We start from the raw sequence: 22,567 nt of genomic DNA on the forward strand, positions 1-22,567 counted from the left end.
TTCCCCGGCGGAGTGGTTCGTGCCACTAGCGACTGCGACACTTACGAATGGATTCTTCGTCTCATCACGTGACGCCGTGCAAGGGCAATCGTGGCATGAACGCCAAACACGATGGGAAGAAATAGTGCCGAAGCCACAGCAAGAGAAGCAACTCTCCCCGTGTGACGGTGTAGCGTGGGGGGGGGGGGGCAGGGGAGATGGTGGTTGGGGGGGGGTGTAGGATTCTATAACGGAGCGCGGTGACCTCGCCGGGTGAGGAGAAATGGTGCGCGGAAATTATCCATTAAGAGGGACAGACAATTATAGCTCATAATGGGCCGCGCGACGGCATTAAGAGCCTCTGCTGTAATTAGCGGGGCGCGTCGCGGGGAGGCCACGGCCGATTGGCATTGGGATGGGAGGAGAGGGAGGGAGCTGCCCGGCTTCAGTGGGTGAGTGAATGCCCCCCGTGGCCTGAACTCGCGGGAAGTCATTTAATTGTAATTGACCGCCGTCCCGCACAGGTTGGAAGACGTGGCGAGCGGGGGGCGGACAGAGTTGACCCCCAATCATTCGTCCGCGCCGCGAGTTTCGCCGACGTCGCCGCTTCGGCGATGGCTCAATTCACGGCAATTCCATCCTTTCATACGTCCATTGATTCACTCATTCATCCGTACAATCATTCACTTCATCTACTAAATCGTCCATTCATCCGTACATCTACCCACCCGTCCACTCATTCATAGTCCACCTGTATATTCAACCACCTATGCATCTACTCATACGGCCACTTATTCGCTGATCCACCCCTCTATTCAATCAGCCATTCATTTATCCATTCATCCGTGCACCCATTTACTCATTCATCCGTTCATCCACCAACGTATTCATCCACACGTCGAACCATTCCCTCATTTATCCACCTATCGACCATTACATTCAATCGTTCACTCATCCATCCATCCATCCTGCCACTTATCTTCTCATCCAGCAGATCCATTCAGCCACTCATATTCTCATCCACCCATCTACTCATTCACGCATACATTTACACATCCACCGATCTCCTCAACCATCCATCCACAATTACATCCACTCCACACTCAGCCACCCATGGCTTAACCTACTCATCCACACATCCATCCAACCAATCAACTCATTCATCCATCACATTCACTGGTACGCTCGTTCACTCATCCCCTCATCCACTCGCCCGCACATCCATCGACCCATCAACTTGTTTGATGTTAAGTGAATCTGCCGCGTGGGAGGGCATCATGTGTCAGCGACGCGGGCACTTTTATCTGTGAGCGAGACTTCCAGTGATTAAAACGAGTAATATAAAGGAATAACATTAAATCTTTTTTTAAAAATAAATGTATATATTCAAAATGTTAATTGTACGTGGGCTCACGGAGCTGATGATGATGTCAAACGAATAATAATGGCAACGGACGATTATTTTATTAAATGCCAATGGCTCTGTGCAGCGAAAGTGCAACCACTCATTAAATCAAATGCGCAGGGTGCCGAGGGGGGGGGCAAAGTGCTTCAGTCGATCATAATGGCCATGTCTAAGATACTGAGCCGAGACCTCTGAAAACCTGAGTTCGAATCGAGGTTTCATCCGTTCGTGATTAAGCAGGGTTCTCTAGTGCAGCGCATTGATGGTCTCAGCCTGGTCACCAATTTATCATACAGAGACCCAATGATTCTCACAGAGACCCGTAGACTCACATAGAGACCCATCGACTCGCATAGAGACCCATAACATCAGAAAAAAAAGAGTTGCGATTAAACCGTCTTCTCGAGTGCAGCGAGTTGATCTTCTCAGCCTGGTCACCAGTGACTGCACTATAAACCCCTGTCCCATTAAGTTTGGGTTTTCACTTCAACTATTAAATATTTGTTTTTAACTTTTTTTTACCAAGTAAGGCCCACTCAGCTATATATCTCTTTTTCAGAAGCGACCTGGCCACAAATGATAGCTCAACGAAGTGGCTTATCACGTGTAAGTTTATAGCAGCCAAATAAACGCGTGATGTTGATTGTATATGTGGAGGGAAAAAACCGAAGGACCCGGAGAAAAATCCACGCGACCTCGGGGCGAGAGACACGCAAACTCCAAATATGCAGCAGCACGCGTCAAGGTCGGGATCGAACTCACGACCTCCTCCATACCATGCAAGGTAGTTAACATCTCGCCAACGTGGCGCTTAATTTGGTTACAAATTCGCCTCTGCGAGTTAAAAACAACAACACCAACAACACACGCACAGGTTAGCCACGCGACGAACACTCCGTGCAGCACGTGACTATGAGTAAGCTCTGTGACGTAAACTTCCGAGGCGGCGACGGTGCGCCGCTCACCATGAGAGATCCGAATTGACTTTCCTTCGCCTCGTGACCACACGACGCCGACAGCAGCTCAATTGGGAATATAATTGGAAGAGTTTTTTTTTCTAATTCATGAAAATAAAAATAGACTAAAATTAAATAAAGGTTACAGACGCCCGCGGAGCAGAGTTTGGAAATTAATGAAGAGCTCTCTCGGAGCTGTCATTCACATCTCCCACGTGGATCTCGGCTGAGCACGTGGCTTCTCAGTAAACACAAGACATTGAACACAGCACTCACCACGGCCCTTAATAGCACCCGCGTTTGGCTGCTGTGGCCATCGAACAAAAACGGTCACTGCATCCGGAACTTTCAGATGCGCTTCTGCGGCCGTCTGGAAGCTACTCGAGAGCTATGGACTTTGAACTCGTCTGGATTGTAAACTGATTGCTTTCGAACTGCTTTTTGTGTTTAATCTTGATTTGAAGCTTGTTTATTGTCCTTCCCCCGCGCCTCTGATGATCACGGTTGGCTAAGAACAGTGCGAAATACGTTCAACACACGTAAACTAAACTATAAACTATTTTTTATTTTATTTTATCAGGTAAGGCCCATGAGCTACATAGATTTTTATTCAGAAGCGAGCTGGCCACAAATGATAGCCCAATGAAGTGGCTTATCATGTGGACATTTATAGCAGCCGAATACTCTAAACACGACCACGGGGAGAATGTGGAAACTCCAAATATACAGCAGGTGTCAGGGTCGGGATCGAACCGACGCGCTCCTGCATACTAGGCAAGGTAATTAACATCTCACCTGGTAACATAAAAATAGTTTAGTTGTATTTGTATATTTTTTAGTGATTTGCTTGTATTGCTTGTTGCTGTAACGTTCTTTCCCTCCCCGACTGAATATCTGTGAAAAAAGAGCTTCATATCTCATCGGATTTCCTCCAGTATAAATAAATATTCCGATTCTCATGAAAACAAAATGAAACTAATTTATTCCACCACCTGGAATGCCATAACATTAGCAGCATTGTTTCAGGACAAGCAACAACTCCGGACCGGTTTCGATACTCAGCGTCTCATCGGCAGAGTCAGGCTCGCTTGAATCGATGCTTGCGCGAACTGCCGATCAAGCCCGAAAAAAACTTTGCCAACACCCCACAACAACGACACGAACAAAATTACACGCAGACAAAAGTACAGACTCGTCAATGGGTATTTCCCCCAAGCAATAAAATCACGAGCAACCAGTTCGATGTTCCGATCGAGTAAAAAAAAAATGCACTTCCAGAATTGTAAATCTACGCGGCAGGTGACCGCAACCCCCATCCGTAACCTCTCTTGCTGACCTCCCTCCACGTGGGATTCGGGAACCGCTGCGCCCACCCCATCACCCCCCCCCCTCGTAAATAGCGGTGAATAATAAATCACGGCACCTGAATTATTGACCGCGCTGTGCAAATAAAGAAGTAAAATAAAACTCTCGTTTTGTGCGCGGGGAGAAAAAAAACCCTCCCCTTACTTAGAGAAAACCAATGGAGACGACGTTACAATAATAATTTTAATTAACAATCGTTTGTAGCTGCTTGTAAAGCTACTGCTGGACTAATGCCCTCTCCATACCATGCGGTGGCCAACTGGCGTCTCCTGAGCTGCATGCGGCTCTTTAATCGAGCACACGGGGCTCAAATCGAAGGGGCATAACGTAGAACGTGCAATGACTTTAGCAAAGAATAATGCGTATCTCCCGTGCTGTCTTTCCGAAAACTGTCAATATATATATATATATTTACCTTTATATATAAATACTAGCATCTTTGCCCGTCCTAGGACGGAAGTTGTAATGTTTATGAAAAAAAAATACCAGAGTATAATTGTATCGTGTGTAAATTTAATGGCAAGTGAATCTTGCACAAAACGAAGTCATATAACACTTCACTGCAGTTCACTGTGGCACTGTATTAAGACCGGTGATTCTTGCACAAACTAAGTCATAAAACATATCACTTCATGTCACTGTAGCACTGTATATAACTGATCTTCAATTTGTTCAAAAATCACTGCTCTGATACTTTATTCTCTTCTGCTTTCGGTCGCTGGGGTTGAAATAAATTTTAATTCGAAACAATATCTGGAAATCACCGAGAAATGTCTATTTTACCATAATGTAGAAGCATACATTAGACTTACCTTTCGTCTCAAGTGCTGAATAAATAAATAAAGGCACCAAATCCACTTTGTTGCTGCGTACAATTATTTATTAGATTCAATTTCAATTAAAAAAACCGTCAAACTTAAAGCGAATTTGCGAAAAATATTTTTTTTCCCGCTCGACCATCTTCTGCGTGAGTGTAAATATCCACCCGCTCATGAATATTAATGACGTGGGGGGGGGGGTGTGGGGCATGTGGAGTGACGTCACGCGCGTTACACACAAACAGACATTCTTGGCTCATTATAGTAGTAATGTGGAGATTTGGCTATTTGTAGAACTCATGGTTGTGTGGAGATTGTTTGACCCATACTTCAAGCCTGATGATGACGATGGTGAAGCTTGGAAAGCCGAATGGAGTTCGCCAGAACACCTCCGATTAGCGCGGTTGGCTACATACGGTGTGAAAGAAAGTCCGACATACATACGCAAACAAGAAGTCACCAAAGACAAGATCCCTTTGTCTCCCCAGTGGCGATGTTCACACACCGTACCAGGTACTAATTTGATGCTGAGTCGACCTAGGCCACCAACAAACGCCGGGTGACAGACACGACATCGATCGTCCGCGGAGCTTCTGGGGCCACAACCCCTAACTAAACGGCATACGCACACGAACAATAGCAGTGGCAGATGCGGTTAAACTTGATGATGATGATGCTGCACAAATGGGACATTAAAAACGCTCCGGCAGTGTGCGGTAATTGCGGTCACCCAAAATAGACCGTGGACCAGAGGACGACTCAGTGCCCCGAGTGACAAATACGAAGGAGGAGGCATCACCACAGCGATGCGCCACTCCGCCGCTCCTGACGCAGCCATCTGGCTGACCACGTCGATGTAACATCACAGCTGTTACTCTCTTCATCAAACTAAACTAAACGCATTGTTTTTATTTAACCAGGTGGGGGTATGCGGTTATTTTTCAGAAGCGACCTGGCCACAAATGATAGTCCAGTGAAGTGGTTTATCACGTGGAAATGTATAGCAGCCAAATACTCGAAACGCATGTTGATTCCAAATGTGGAGGGAAAACTCGGAGGACCCTTAGAAAAATCCGCAGGACCACGGGGAGAGAAGCACCGCAAACTCCATATATCCAGGCGTCAAAGCTGATGATCGAACCCACGACCTCCTGTATACCAGGCGAGTTAGTTAACATCTCGCCACCGCGGCGCCCATCATTCATACAGAGGCGAAGAACACGAAGCATTAGACGAAGCTGGTTTGGTGAAAACGGGGTCCAGGGAATTCGCGTGCCACTGATGTTCACCGTGCACGGAACATCTTAACTCGTGCAGATCGCGAGGATCATAGCCATCCCTCTAACTCCTCCCCCCCCCCCCCCCCGACCAAATAGATTTAAGAGCGAACAATGAGACTATGTGTGAGCAGCACTCACAGTAAGAGAGACCATACAATGGGGCGGAGGAAATCTTTCAGAATAATTACCCGTGGACGATTAGAATTTGGGAATTTATTAAAATGGTTTTATATTTAATTAGAATCATGCGGATTAATTCACGGGAATCTAATTGCCTTCGATATCTCACTGTGCGCCTGGCTCGTCTCGCTCCAAATCTGCGCCGAACCACTGTTATTTTAAAAAATGTAATATAAAAAAAAACACGAGTGATGATTTAAAATTAATTTAATGCATCGCTGTGGTATGGAGAACGCGCGTGGTCAAGCTCCAAAGTGCTGCCTTGTCTATCATCATCAGCATCCATCATCATCAGCAGCAGCAACAGCCATCATCATCATCAGCCGTGATGGTCCATTACTGCTATACATAGCCAACCGTGTTCATCAGAGGTGCGGAGGAAGGTTTTATAGTTTGGGTCATGAGCCAAACTGAAAACCAACAAAAGGCGAGCACGTTCCGACGGTTGGGTACAAATAGCACGGGCAACTAATACAGCATAGGCCACGTGCACGTTTGCAGTTTCAAGTGCGTGCACGTGCGTACACACACACACACGTGCACGGGATAGAGAAAAGATGGAATGATGCGGTATGAGAGGATGTGGAGCTGAGTGGACTTTGCCAATGACCGGTACCAGCGGTGTCAAGATCGGCCTCTGTTGAGGAGGCTCGTGATGGACGCTGCTTCTACTGGGCAGCTGGAGGCAGTCGCCCTCCAGCAACAGTGGAGGGCAGAGGAGCGACGCTCACAACAACGAACGGAGCGCCGGGCGATTAAAACAGCAAGTTGGCACAGTGGGGAGCACAATTGGTGCATCGGCAGTCAGCCCATGGCACGTGGGTCTGTCCCGTGACCTGTCAGGGGGCGTTCGACACTTCACGTGACATTAAAGTGCACCTAGCCTGGCACAAGCGCCGTGGTGACATCAACGCCACTTAATGTCAAATAGCGGTTGGTGTTCTTGGTAAGTGTGTGGGGAGCGGTGGCGTTGTGAGTACCGAAGTCCACTCCGAATCAGGCAACATACAAACCTTGATTCCGGGTCACGGCGAACATCCGTGGCGAGTGATGTCAGAACCGTTCCTGGGGCCACTACCCTAACTCTAGGTCAACTGTTGCAATATGTATAAATATAGGTACAGGCGGCTGGGTGTGGTCCTTACTACCATACGACCCACCTCGAGCGCAGCCACGGCGTTTAATAGGTACCCGCTCACAGCACTTGCCCCAACAAGCTCATAAAGGCACACGGGGGGGGGGGGTCTTTGTGTATAAATGTGAGTGTAAAACACTGTCCACTTAAAAACAGGTGTCCGCACGTGTGACTCTGGCGCAAAGTAGAATTGATGGGCTTTATCCGCCACGATCATAAAACCCTTCAATTAATCACAACCTATTATAGACGAGGAGGGCGGGCGGGGGGAGGAATACGTTGGGGGGGGGGGGCAAGTGATGGTGGTTGGCGTTGGCGATGGAAGTGGTGGGGAGGGAGGGTATACGTAGAGGCGATGGCAGGTATTTCTTCATAACCCACACATGCCCCCTCCAGCCAAATCCACACACGCACCAACCCACTCGCCCACTCGCCCACCCACCCACCCATCCTCCACCTTCTACCCACCTCCAACATCCCCACAAATCGCAAGATCTCAGCACCTCGTGTTAACGCGACGCGTAAATAGCGCGGATTTATGCCCGTCCCGGCACTCGGCCATTACCCACGCCGCCGCTGCTGCTGCTGCAGCAACAGCAGCGAGCGGCGGCGGCGGCGGCGGCTTCCACGCAGATTTACCACGGTGCACAGATCCGGCACCTTGATTCCGCCGAGTCAATGAAGCGTATTATTACGTTGGAACGCAGCGCCGTATTTTCACAACATTAGGCAAAGACACTCGAATTAGGCTGCATTGGCATCGTGAGAGTGCGGGAGGGGAAGGGCGGGGTGGGGGGGGGAGAAGAGCTGGGGGCAGCGGTGTGCACAATCCACCAGTGTTCAGAATACTAAAACTATGGCCCACCTGAGTTCAATGGCCGGCCACGGCTAACATTGGTGGCGAGTGATATCCGAACGATTTTTCCTGGACCCCTCGTTGTCACCAGCCTCCGCTACTGATATTGACCAGCGCGGTGAAGTATGGTCAAACAAAACTACAGTGCCAATGGCCTTATTGCGAAAGTTCTTCACACTGCTGTGGTCTGCTGCAAGCCGGTAAGTTATTAATTAGTATTGATCATAAGCAGCTTAGATCCTATTTAGACCATGAAGGTCAAACAAAACCTTCCCGACATTTGCGGGCATAATCAAAACGCCGATGCATGATACAGTGTTGGGGGTTGGTGGACTGTGGATTCTACAACGTTGAATTATCTGGGGTCCTTTGCCAAGCAAATTGAATATCATGGAGGTTACATCAGCCGAAATGGGTCACACCGCGCTGATGACACTCAAGGAAGACGAAACAGCTGCAGGGATTTTCTGTTTGAATACATGCCGCAGAATATCATCGGTTTGGAAGTCTCGTAGGCTGATGGACCGTGCATTTATTTAATTGTATGTGTTGTAGTGAATCAAACCACCGGCCGATCATTTATTTAGTCGCTCTGATTAACGGCTACTTCGTTTATCCATTACTCATGTGTTCACGCGCGACCTAGTTATTTGGATACCGATTTTATCGCCGCCCAGAGACGCGATGATGGATTGAGTTAACCCGCCCACCGACAGAGACTAAAGCTCAAGAGCGACATTCCTTTTTTTAATGAGTCAATCGTTTCATCAAGAGAGGAAAATACATTAATCAATAACACTGCGTGGTCTTCAAAAATAAAAATACAATGTACGATGTTTCGGGCAATGACCCTCATTCATAGCAACATGCTTGTGCACAAACTGCCGACGCAACGTCACCAAAATATGAGTTTCATGCAAGAGATAATAACACCGATGTAAGCGGATGCATTGTTGGTTCATCTGTCTATTAGATTTGCAGACCTGTGTTCGCAACACTTTGCCAATCCACTCCTGGATGAACGCCTTCCAACGCAGTGTTAGCAATGAGGGGGGATGGGAGGGGGGGGCGACCGGGGGTGTTGGCCATACTTCACCACCCTGGTTAGTGCTTGTTGGTGAAGAAGGGAGCCCAGGACCGGTTAAAATATCATCCATTACTGATGTTAGCCGTGGAAAGGAATCTAACTTAAGCATGACCGGGTTCAGTGCGCTAACCACTGTGCCATCGCTCCACATCGACATTACGCATTCCAGCAGCATGTGCTTACACGACGCAAAATCTCAACCGATTTCTATAAACGTTAAGGATCAAACAGAGCAACAAATATCATGACAATAGATTTCGACTTTTCTGGGCTTCATCAGTTGATTCAGACTCAATAGACAAATGCCGTTGGTTGGGTCCACATCAAACGGCTGTAAATCAATCAGTGAACGTTGTCCTTCCGCGGGCTCTCTGCTCTGAAGAAGCAGAATAAGAAGATGAAAAAGGGAATTTGCAGCCATAAACTTTACTGGCTACATATATACATCTACTCGAGTTGTTAGGCAGTTTTAATGAGATGTTTACCCCGTCTGTGATTAAGAACGATTTGGCCAAAAGTGCATTGAACAATGCACCTGGAACAAATATAACCCAGGGGCACGTGGCGCAAGGTCGGCGTCGCCTCGGGACTGTCCTCGCTGTCTGCGGGCAATTACGCACCTTAAATAAAATACAGCAGATACGTAAATAAAATAATAATAACAGGTAGCGTGAGTAAATTATTTATGGGAGCGCTGACAGCTCATATCTGGGGCAACGAGACTTCAAAAAATGCAAGATCAAAGCGGCGAGTGTCATTGCTGTTGTGTGTGCGGTGGTAGGAGTGGAAGCTGGTGGGGTGGTGTGGGGTGAATGGTGGTGGGGGTTGGGTGGTGGTGGGTTGAGGTGGGAGGCGGTGGTGGTTGGGGAGCTGTGGGGTGGATGGTGGGGTGGTGTATGCGGTGATAGGAGTGGAAGGTTGTGGGGTGGATGGTGGGGTGGGTGGTGGTGGTGGTGGGGTGGGAGGTGATGGTGTGGTGAGGAGTGGGGAGGCGGGAGATAGTAGATGGTGGTGTGGTGGGAGGTGGCGGGTCGTGGTGGTTAGTGGCTTTATCTTGTTTTGTTTCACCAGGTGAGAACTCAAGAGACCAAGATAAACTCATTAGCAAGAAAGGACAATGGATGGTGGTGGGTGGGAGGTGATGGAGCGGGTGGTGGTGGGGGTGTGCGGGGTGGTGGGAGCAGTGGTGAGGCTTATACCACACCACTGCCGACACTGTCCATATCAACAACACCATCGCTTATACCACCCTGCACATTATTCACACCGCTGCACCACCACTCACGCGCCACACCACGACTCACGCCACAACTCACCCCCGCTCGCACCAACACTGTCAATCACGCAATAATTTACACCACCAACACCACCGTGTAGCCTCAACAGACTGTTGGGGCAAGGGCTGTTAGCGAGCACCTATGAAGACCCGCACGGTACACGAGAGGGTGGGTGGCCAACACCAAGCTCCACCGCCTTTGTCTCCCTCGTTGCGATGTTTACACACCGCACCAGGTACTCATAAGAGGCTGAGTCGACCTAGGGGAGGCGCAGGACCAGTTCAAATAATTCTCACTGGTGTTGGCCGTGAGCGGGAATCGAACTCTGGTCGCCCAGGTTCATAGCGCAGCTCGCTAACCCACCGCTCTCATCGCAACCACCACCACCATTAAAATGCAAAGATCCCCCGTATAACCTTATCAGACTGTTGGCTCAAGTACTGTTAGCGAGCACCAAAGAAGACCGGCACAGTACACGAGGGGGTGGGTGCCTTTATCTCCCTGGTGGCGATGTTTTCACACCGCACCAGGTATTAATTAGAGGCTGAGTCGACCTAGGGGAGTCCCGAGACCGGTTCAGATAATTGTCACCAATTATCTCGGGACGCCGGGTTCGTTTCGCAGCGCGCGAAGCGCTCCACCATCACTCCCCACACCATCAACATCAACCACCACTAAACCAACACTACCACTCACACCACAATTTAAAACCATTAAAAACCACCACTCACACCACACCACCACTCACACCACACCACCGCTCACTCCACACCACCGCTCACACCACACCACACCTCACACCACACCACCGCTCACACCACACCACATCTCACACCACACTACCGCTCACACCACACGACCGCTCACACCACACCACCACCGCAACACTGCGCGCTGCCAACCAGACCGATTTTGTCTCTCGACATTGTGGGAATCATCTTCCTCTTCACGCGACTTTGATATCGTGAAAAATGTCACGAGCGTTTGCACCCTCAACCACCGTTCCACTGTTTTGTTCTCACAATTATTTCCTTTAAAATTCCAGGAGCGTGGGAATATTTTTTTAAAATTAAAGTTGGGTGGCGGGTGCAGTTGGGTGGTGGGCGCAATTATCCAATGATATTAGTTAATTAATGGGTCGAAATAATTAGGGTTATAATCACAATGACAATGATCCATCGGTCCGTGCTTAGTTGAGTAATTATGAAAAACTATATTTTACTAATTCAATAGCCAGCACTGTAGTATGAAGGCTAGTGTGCAATCATTTTCCTCGGTCCATGAGGGATTCTGAGTCTACGTCACTTTTTAAATCACTGTCTTAAAACTCCACCTATTGATACAGCAGGATTTCCCCCGTAACTCAACATTTAAAAACAACGTTACTGTCTGATTGGATTACTCTGTAATTGTTATTATTAGCTTGTATCGCAGTTCTTTATTTTATTGGAATTTCGAGAGTAGTCATTGATATGTTTTTAAAAATCAGCTTTCAATTTCGCTTAGAAATTGAAAGTTGATTTATTTACTTGTGTGTACAGCGCGTTGAGATACTTCAATATGGAGGCGTGTTTATAAAATAGAGATTATTATTGTTGTTGTTATCGTTATGTTTCTTTGTCTAGGAAAGCCTCACGGAGTCTCAATACTCTTTTTCTTTTTTCAGGAGGGTCCTGCCAAGTGTTTGTCGAAGTGATGGCGCGCGGTGACACCACCGCTGCTGCTACTGCTGCTGTATGATGTCCAGTCGAGTAACTTGCGGTGACACCACTGCTGCTGCTACTGCTGCTGTATGATGTCCAGTCGAGTAACTTGCGGTGACACCACTGCTGCTGCTGCTGTATGATGCCCAGTCGAGTAACTTGCGGTGACACCACTGCTGCTACTGCTGTATGATGCCCAGTCGAGTAACTTGCGGTGTAACTGTCCAGCTTTGAGCTATGCTCGCTGCATTGCCCATTCTTCCTTACCCCCCCCCCACCTCCGATTAGAGCGGTTGGCTATGTGCAGTGCAAAGGAAGCTCAAAATACACGGATACATCCGTGAACCATGATGGTTTCGACAGTTTGAACGTGGAACAAGCAAGGGCTCGACTTCACTCTCGATATCGCCCAGAGCGCTGCTATAGGCTAGCTTAGTGTGGGGATTATCGGGGTAAGGCACTACCACTACGCTTATCCACAACAATCCTCTATTAATCTGTACCCTTTGTTAATTCCTATAATCTTTAAATGAACAAACAGGCTGATGGGTACCGTGAGATGGAGGACAGCGATCTCTCGCTGTGGTATCACTCAAACAGAGAGCCACTCTCTCCGGCTTAGCTGGACGCGGAATCGCGTGCCCTCGGCCGCGCCACGGGGCTTCCCGCGTCGCGGCGCCGATCTGTCTTGATTTATTTTCCATAATCCGTGTTGTCAACTCCTTAAATGACTTTCAGATATTGCCTTCTCATACCCCCCCCCCAACTTCTCTATTGCTTTCCCAGCCCTCCTCCCTCCCTCTTCCCCCCGCACCCCACCGCTTCTCTCTCTCTCCCCCGAGGAAAAATGACCCTAATCACGAGAGGAAAGGATATGATCAACAGCGGTCGTGGTGACTTCACGCCGGCTGAGTTTGCTCTCGCTAGTCCAGAATTCGACATTAGAGCACATTACTGTGCGCGTGTCTGTGTGCGTGTCTATGTGCGTATCTGTGTGTGTGTGTGTTGAGAGGGGGGAGCGATAGTGTATCAGTTGGCGCGCTGCGCTACAAACTCGGCGACCCCGAGTTAAGTTTCTGCAAACGGCCACCGACACCAGTGACGAATATCTGAACCCCTGTGCTGGGCCACCCCAAGATCGACTCAGCCTTAAATGATCACCTGGTGTTGTATGTAAGCATCAGCATCGGGGAGACAGGCGGCCTGGCGTGGTACTGGTCACCCACCCCTCGTATGCCGTGCTGGCACTGATAGGTGCTGGCTAACAGTACTTGCCCCATTCGTCTGTTTAAGGCTATACGGGCGACCATTGCCTTTGTGTGTTGGGGGGAGCGGCGGTGCAGTGATTATCGCACTCCGCTATGAGTTCCGGCGAACAGAGTTCGATTTCCGGCCACGGATAACATTAGTGGGGAGTAGTTCCTGAAGCGGTGCAGGACCCTCCTCTAGATCAACTCAGCCTTAATATGACTAGCTGGTAGGGTGTGTGTGTGTGTGAACATCAGCGTTGGGGAGACAAAGGCGGCCCGGCGTGATCCCTGACCACTCCACTCACTTCACCCTCGTCCCAGCATCTGACTGCAGAGTAGCTCTCGGTCTAGTTGAGTTCATTACATCACATGCGTTTTGTTGCAATTCTAATGACAATAACACCAACATACGAATTATCATGTTGCAATTAGTCGTCCAGTTCTATCCCAACGGTGCCGTGGGTGTCATGAGATGGCGAACGCATTCCGAACTCTTCCTCAAACCAGGGCATCCACTCCGTGCTAGAGCATGGCACGCGGAAGCGGATATCACAGAACTACTTCGGAAATCTGAAGTGACTGACCTCTGTTCCGCTCCCAAGTGGTGTGGGGCATGACAGTCTGCCGTTTTGCTCTTCGTGTCCCGATCTGTAGTATAAACAAATTAATCGCGAACCCGAAGCTAATGAACACGATCATTCTTGTGTTCGTGCAGGCATGAGCGAGAGCCAGGTTTAATCGGCTGTGGAGCCCGGGTTCGAACCTAGGTCCTCAGCGGTGCCGGCTCAGCTCTTGACATCGAAGCCACGTGGCCACCGTCTCTTGTGACTGCTTCCTCCCCTCTTGGTAATGAACCGCCCGATCACGGGCTTGTGGCTCTGCCTTGAAGCTCAAATATATATTTAAAAAACATTTTTACAATTTGTATTTGATCGCCTAAGGCCCATTGAGCTATGTAGCCTTTTTTTCAGAAACGACCTGGGTATCACAAATAATAAACTCAACGAAGTGGCATATCATGTGGAAATTTATAATAGCCATATACTCTAAACGCATGATACTGAATGTGAAGGGAAGACTCGGTAGAGTCCCGGAGAAATATCCACACGACCACGGCGGGAGAGACGTGCAAACTCCAAATAGGCAGACGTCAGAGTCGGGATCGAACCCACGGCCTCCTGTATACCAGGCGAAGTAATTAACATCTCGCCACCGTGACGAACCGTTATCGCCATCCCTTGGTTCCTGGCTGTAGTTTATTTCGTATTAAACCTGAGAGGTTCCGTGGTGGTGGTGGTGGTAGAGTTCACGGACAAACCGGGTGGCGCTGGGGTCAGAGCGGCGTTCTTCATCGCAAGACCCGCAGAGCACTGGCGGGCCCTGGCGGTCTTCAGTGCGACCCCTGACGTACAGCGCACCCCCCCCTCCCCCCCACCCCCGACAGGAACACACATTGTGAAAACACCACCCCATCGTGCTGCCAAACGCCAGTGGTTTCAAATGCGTGGTGGCCCTCACACTGATGATGTCTTATCGGCGAAAGTGGCACCCCTCCGAAAATGTGTTTGAGGAATAATGAATCAGGTGAACGTGTGGAGGTGTTAACTACGCACTGTTCGGTAACCTGCATTGCCACCAGGTATCAAAGGGGCAGTGCAGCGTTACCTCGGTGTACATAACGGTTGGGGTCAGACGAGGTGAAGTGGATCGTAGCCACAGTTTGGAGAGAACCAATCAGACAGTTCCACGTGGGAATCTGGGATTGGTTCTACCTGGCCACAAACGAGTATAAGAAGGGTGACCGCGTAGAGCTCGGGGAGTTCTCTCCCTACACGAAGACCGAATCCCGGGCGGAAGACTAGCTAGGACCCTGGACCCAGCCTTCCAGCCCTTCTGAGGGCTAAGGCTCGGTGTATCCAGTGGTCAAGACCCACCGGGCCAGCGGTGGGTCAGATAGCCTCCCCTATGTCCCAGCCGGAGGACTCTGGGATAGGGCAGCGGTAGACGTGCAAGTCCCGCCAAGATAGGAGGCTGTAACTCCTTAGGTATCAAGGAGACCTGTGTGTAGGTTACGCTGAGTCCGGAGGCTGTACCTCCTTAGGGTATCGGGTGAGGAGACCGTATACCCCTCTGTGTGTTAAGGACTGTGTGGGAAAGGAATTACAATAAACAGTGTGCCTCATAAGAAGCTTATTCGTATTTATAAATACTACAAACGCATCACCATCCTTAATGTTGCTGGCACAAATACCTGGGTCAGGGGTCAACTGAGCCCATCATTTTTCACCCCTCCCCCCCCCCCCCCCCAAGGATCGGTTGAAAATGAGTACCACTTTGGAAGAGGTCGCCAGTGGTTGTGCAATTGATGGACTTGTCCCCGCCACAGGAATGTGGAATTTCCACCGTAATCCAATGCATAGGCGTGCAAAAGAGGCGATCGCCGTGCCTCCCTCACGTGGAACGCCTTATTGACGTCACTGCATCGTCCATTCCCAAACTTTTAATACAAACAAATGATGATGCTGCTGCGTTGGCAGTGGTGCTCAAGAACAAATAATAAATATAATAAACACCCAACACATTCATATTCTTGGTTATTTCGGTAAAGTGACGTAGAAGGAAAACAATAAAATAAAAAAATATAAAACAATAAAATTCTCACGACCTTTCGACTGCAACACAAGCAATCATCATCAGGTGTGAAAACCACAGCAAGAAAAATTGGACAAAAAAGTGGCGCAAATCAGTCTATTTATTTATTTATTTATTTCAAACGTTAGCACCACGGAGAGCGATTTTGCAGTTATTCAGATGAACGAGTCCATCTATGTTCGAAAAAGAGGAGGGGGGGAGACGAAAATAATGGATGCGGTCTGAAACCCACCGTAAGCGTGAATAATCAATTAAGACCCGAAATGGTTTATCAAAGCCTTCCAATGATTGCTAAGCCAGAATCCATCTTCTCGGTTGAAATTGTCTCTGTGTTTGTATATGTGGATAGCCTCATGAACGAATCTCTCATGGTAGCCAGATGGCTTGCAGAGAACCTATGTCTTGGAGAAGTCAATGTCATGTGAGCCTACTGAATTATAACAATGATCTGTCACGGCCGAGGTGTTGGTCCTACCGTGTTTTAGGTCTGCTTTGTGTCACGGATGCGGTCCGAGACATATCGTTTGGTTTCTCAAATGTAACTACTACCACAGAGGCAACTTAGTTTGTAGACGCCAGGGTACTGTATGTCCGGAATCACATCTTTTACAGATGGAACCAGATCACGGATTTTATGTAATATGTTGAATCGGACCTGGATCTTGTGTTTATTCAAGATATTGGAGACCTTTTTTGTGATTCCCGCAATGTAGGGTAAAGTGATGGTTTTGAATGGCTCCTGAAGAGGGTCCTTCTTCATGGTTGGAGTGATAGCTTTGCGGATTGTGTAGTCGGAGTAACCATTAGCCTTAAGAGCTTGGTGTACGTGCTTGAGTTCACTGGCTATGTGTTCCTGGTCGGATATGCATTGGGCTCTATGGTGCAGAGTCTTGATTAGGGAATTCTTCTGGGATGGATGGTGGTGGGAATCCGGTTTCAGGTAAGCATCCGTATGGGTAGCTTTCCTGTAGACAGAGTGGCTCATTGAACCATAAGGTCTCTTTTTTATTAGGACATCCAAAAAAGGTAGCTTGCCATCTTTTTCGACTTCCATGGTAAATCTGATGGCTGGGTGTATGGAATTGATGTGGTCAAAGAATTGGTCTAGAGCAGGCCGGCCATGTGGCTAGATGACAAAAGTGTCATCCACGTACCTCTTCCATAAGGTTGGGCGCAGAGTGGAAGTCTGGATGGCGTCAGTCTCAAATTTCTCCATGAAAATGTTGGCTACAACCGGAGATAGGGGGGGAGTCCATTGGGGTGCCCTCAATTTGTTTGTAGAAAGTTCCATTCCAAGTGAAGTATGTATTGGTTAAGCAGCGTCTCACCAGGGAGGGTGCCTCACATTCGTCAATAACACTGTGGCCTTAAGGAGAACAAAAGGTACAAAGCAGTGGGCGACGTTTCGTGCGAGGAACAGACAGGCAGAGCCTCTCTGTCCCGTGAAGAAGACCCATTGCTCGAAACGTCGCCTATGAAATACATTTCCTATTGAAGGCATCTCACACACTGTCGTTGACGAATGTGTTGAGATCATTTATGTATTTAGGTTGAACTTCTTCCGCACCGTACGTAGCCAACCGTGCTAATCAAAGGTGCTGCGGCGGCGGCGGGGGAGGGATATACGAACGTTAACTTGAGTAACGTCACGACGTCGCTCCTGAAAGCCAATTGAAAGTATCTTGTCCCCCGGGCTACGAGCGCAAGCTTCAATAACAGCGCAGCCTCTCTGTAGCTCGAGGAGAGGCCGCGTCTTTCCGTAAGTAATTAATGCGCCGCATTTGAAATTCACAGCGTGAAGAAATATGAATAATGTGTTGAATGTGTTAATGTGATATTTATATGTAACTAATTCTTGTTTCCCCTCCCCTGCCCAACCGCCCTCCCTCCTCGCCCCACCTCCCTCCCTCCCTCCCACCTCCTCCCCCACGTCGCCCCTCCCGCTGCCTGCCGACCACGGATGGCATCACCGCTCTCGCGCCCCTCCACAGCCGCACAACTCAACCCGAGGCTCATTGCATCTCCGAGGTCACCGATTCCTGCTACTTAAGCCACAACTTTTGCGCCCCACTGGGTGCTCCGCCACCCCCCCCTCCCACTCCCCTCTTCCCCCCTCCCTTACCATTATCCCCTCCCTCTCTCCCCCATCCCCTGCACCCCTCGGGCCCCCAGAGATCTCATTTCGGAGTTTGTCAAATATCACTGCACTTCACTGCGCTGGGGGAGGGGTGAGTGGAGGGTGGAAGGTGGAGAGGCGGCGGGGGGGGGGGTATGGAACACGAGGCGTGTAGTTTGCGGAGTGGGTTTGGTGGGAGAGAGGAGTAAATACTCGGGGTAGCCTCGCAGAGTCCAGTGGCTCTTTCTCAAGAGGGTTGCTACCACATTTACAGGAAGCAGTTTGGCCAATGCCACGCACGAGAGTTTGCCTCCACGTGGCAGCGACGCGGATAACACCCCCCCCCTCCCCCTAAAATCATCGCCACTCTTGCTAAGAGGATGAGCGCCGCTCAGAGGTCCGCGTGGATGAGTTGTCAACCCAATTGCCGCTATCGCCTCACCACCTCGCAGCCAAGAGAGTTTGGGAGTTTTAGGGAGTTTGGGGTGCGGGAGGCGGTGTGGGAGGGATGGGGGGTGGTTAGGGAAGAGTGAGGTGGGATGAAGGTGTGGGGGAAGTGAGGGGGGTGACTGCGGAATACGTAAGAGAGTTTCGATTTAAAGCTTTCGTGACTGCAATGATTCATCTTCTTTGGTTCTTTCGGTAAAGTCACGTAGAATGAGAATAAAGTAATAAATTGATAAAATAAAATAACACAATATATTCTCACGACGTTTCGGCCACAACACAAGCGGCCTTCATCAGGTGAAGGGACGAGACTGTCTGGAGGACAGCCCTGGAGTGAAAAAGCCACGCTCAGATCGCGACCTTTAAGCTTAAAGGTCACGATCTGAGCATGGCTTTAAGCTTAAATCTGAGCGTGGCTTTAAGCTTAAGGTCGTGTTGTGGCCGAAACGTCGTGAGAATATTATTGTGTTATTTTATTTTATCAATTTATTATTTTATTCTCATTCTACGTGACTTTACCGAAAGAACCAAAGAAGACGTAAGAGAGTTGTTGAGTATGGAGAGATTGCACATCGGGTTGGATGTGATGCGGCTGGATTGTAGAAGGAACGCGTACCTTGTTTGACTGATACCAACGGTGGGATTGTAAATCTGTACCCGTGTTGAACTTCTTTCGCACCGTACGTAGCCAACCGTGCTAATCAGAGGTCTCCCCTCGGCCTGCCTTCTTTTGCCTGTCAAACCATTTCCCAGAGCTTTTGCCTCCAGCTGATGACGAAAGAGGCAAGGCGCCCACGAGTCTCCTCCACTCGCACCTCGGAGGTGCGGGGGAAGGACAACAAACTAGGCACAAACGAGAGGCTGCACGCAGGTGGCACGTAACGATACACTGGGATTGCCGGAGGGTAGATACACTAGTGACGTGATGCGATTGGATTGTAAGAGGGAGGAGGCTGCAGGCCAGCCACGGTGTCACGCTGGAGTTGACGTTCGAGGTGGCTCTGGCGAGGCCCCAAGGCACGCGGTACCGTCAGGAGGATTGCTGGATGCTTTGCACAGAGCCTCTACCATCACCAACACACTGAATGACTCAACACGCTGAAGGACTCGACACACTGAATGACTCTACAACATGAATGATTCGACACACTGAACGGCTGAATTCGATACACTGAACGTGAACCACAAGGTACACGATGAATACACATGAACGACTGAACCCAGGAGTCGTGCCCCCCCCATCTTTGACTAATGGTTTGTTCCACACAACTGCCCCCCCATCTTTGACTAATGGTTTGTTCCACACACCTGCCCCCCCCCCCCCTCATATTTGATGAATGGTTTCTTCCACAGACCTGCCCCCCCCCCACCATCTTTGACTAATGGTTTGTTCCACACACTTGCCTCCTCATCTTTGACTAATGGTTTGTTCCACACACCTGCTCCCCCCCTCATATTTGACGAATGGTTTGTTCCACACACCTGCCCCCCCCCCCCCCACCATCTTTGACTAATGGTTTGTTCCACATACTTGCCTCCTCATCTTTGACTAATGGTTTGTTCCACACACCTGCCCCATCCCCCGCCCCCACCACCTTCTACCCCCACCCCCAGCACGTGCTGTAGCGGTGTCGGGTTGAGCCCACGGACAGCGCAATTGTCGCCATCTGTTCACCGATCTGTGCTCGCATACGCCGAGCAGAGAGCGCACGCGCCCGGCGCCAATTTCTCATCATCGCATGACCATCGCCACGGCCACCACCGTCAGCGTCGCCATGACCATTTACACCGTCACAATAAGCGTAGCGCGTTACCAATGCGATCGCGATTTACCTAGACCGGTTAGCGTCTCCGTCACCAATGATCATCATTTTTTACCCATCATGACCATCACAATAAAGGTGCCTTCATCGCAATAATCGTAACGACATCATCCGCACCTCCGATTGGCACGGCTAGCTTACGTACGGTGCGAAAGAAGTTCAACATGTAGTGCATACATCTTCATCATAATTAACCGTGGTTAATCCACTGCTGGATGAAGGGCTACCCATACCGCCACCGCCGCCACTTCGCCGAATCCTGAAATGTAATGGTCCACCCAGCACCTTCACACGAGCTGATTTCACCGCTCCATTCCCTCCACGGACGTCGTACTCATCATTGCGTCATAATCATGATGAACACCACGGCGATATCGTAATGAGCATCGTCATCAACTTATCAATCGTCATCAGCGCCACCACTATCATCACGATCAGCATCTTGATCATCATCATCATCATTTTAATTAATATCGTCATTAACATCATCATCGTTACCATCGTAGAGTCTTCATCATCGTCATTGCCGTGCCGTTCGCCATATCAGTCGATCTGCCACCCACTCATCCACCAACGCATACCACTCGCCAGATGATCCACTCACTCTCTCGCTCTCCCGCTCACTCGCTCATTGACTCATCCGCTACATCACCCACTCGGTCGCTCGATCACCACGACATTTCACTCACTCACCCACTAACCCGGCCGCCCGCCTCCTATTTATATCCATTAGACGCCGGGGATCCTCACGAGTCGATCCATCACGGCTCCAGCACGAGCCGCCCGTCTCTTTGGGACCAATAAAGGCGAAGAGGGTCTCGAGGCATGGAGACACGCGTCTCATGGCGCCTCGCAGTGTCTCACCTCGTCTCATCTTGACTCACCGTGTCTCATCTTGACTCACCGTGTCTACATTGTCTCACCATGTCGCAACAATTTATGTGGGCGGACAACCTGCTGCTGTTGAGCCAAGTGACTCACACCGGGCATCATAATGTCCGTCTTCTAAGTGTCCCATGTGTGCACAAATCCGAACAAAGACAAATATCCCCGACACGTGCTCTTAGCGAGCACTTAATAAGGCTAGAAATGTGCACGTGGGGTGCTGTGGTCAGAACCCGCGCCCTGTCACCTCTCTATACCCAATGCTGTGTTTTTGTTTTAAACGACGCACCAGGTGCTCATTCAAGGCTGAGTCAGCCGAGTCAAGGGCCAATCATAGGTTCAGGAATCACTCGTGCAAGCCTTGGCTGCGAGAATCGAACTCGGGTGGCCAGGGGTTGTTAGCGCGGCGTGCCCTAAGATGCAATACGCCACAGCTCCCCATACAAACACACAAATGCAAAGATCCCCCGTGGAGCTTTAAAATATTTTTGGGGCAAGTGCTGTTAGCGAGCACCTACGAAGGCGGGCACGGAATATGGAGGGGGTGGGTGGCCAGCACCGTGCCCGGCCGCCTTTGTCTCCCCAATGGCGATGTTTACTACACACCGCTACACCAGGTACTCATTTGAGGCTGAGTCCACCGAGGGGAGGCCCAGAACTCGGGTCGCCGGCTTCATAGCGCGGCGCGCGAACTGCTACACACACACCCAGAGCAATAGGAATTATGCACCACGCATCACGCTGATGTTCAGTGCGAAACACAAAGATCGAAAGGCGGCTTTCATAAGATCTACTACTTTAATGAGACAGGAGTTCACGAAGCTTTACAGAGAGAGAGAGAGAGAAAAAAATAAATAATTAAAAAAAACACCCCAGGCTGGCGTAGCGGAGCACCCACCGCATAATCGCGCGCGTGATGCGAGATTGCGCACGCGAAGACTCCTTGGCACGCCGCTGTACGCGCGACACCAACGTGCGAGAGACAGCGCACGTGCGGGCAGCTCAGATCTCGTGGCTGGCGACGCACGTGAAGGCGCTGCGTCGCGAGCTGTCGCTGGAGCTTCGCTCACGCCGAGAGGCTGGAGGTGGCGGCGAGGGACGGCGAGGGTGGGTGGGGGGGGGGGGGGGGCAGCGGTTAGCGCACTTAGCTATGAAGTTTGAAACCGACCGGCGACCTTAGGCACATGAGTTCAGTTCCATGCCACGGATCAATATCAGTTTGCGAACGTTCCTGGGCCTCTCCCTTTCAAGCCTGCACTGACCATCAGTATGGTAAAGTACGGTCAAAACAAGCAACATTAGCTACACAGCATGGGGAGGCTTTCATCCAGCAGTGGATTGGGAAAAGTTTGC

General features: G+C 49.7%; 1 long non-coding RNA gene across 3 annotated transcripts; it reads left to right on the top strand.

Annotated features, from left to right (window-relative positions):
* The first annotated feature begins 216 nt into the window (after positions 1 to 216).
* LOC116940678 (uncharacterized) lies at positions 217 to 22,304 on the top strand. 3 transcript variants are annotated; one of them, XR_012941300.1, is made up of 4 exons: positions 217 to 2,168; positions 10,133 to 14,137; positions 17,935 to 19,695; positions 21,063 to 22,304. It is a non-coding gene; the product is annotated as an uncharacterized LOC116940678 (long non-coding RNA). The 3 variants fall into 3 exon arrangements; XR_012941299.1 differs by having other exon boundaries at positions 217 to 431; positions 2,042 to 2,168; positions 17,935 to 22,304; XR_012941298.1 differs by having other exon boundaries at positions 17,935 to 22,304.
* The last annotated feature ends 263 nt before the right edge of the window (positions 22,305 to 22,567 follow it).

Source organism: Petromyzon marinus, chromosome 9, assembly GCF_048934315.1.
Source record: "Petromyzon marinus isolate PM22_M1 ecotype Great Lakes invasive population chromosome 9, UKy_Petmar_22M1.pri1.0, whole genome shotgun sequence".
NCBI classification, from domain to species: Eukaryota; Metazoa; Chordata; class Hyperoartia; order Petromyzontiformes; family Petromyzontidae; genus Petromyzon; species Petromyzon marinus.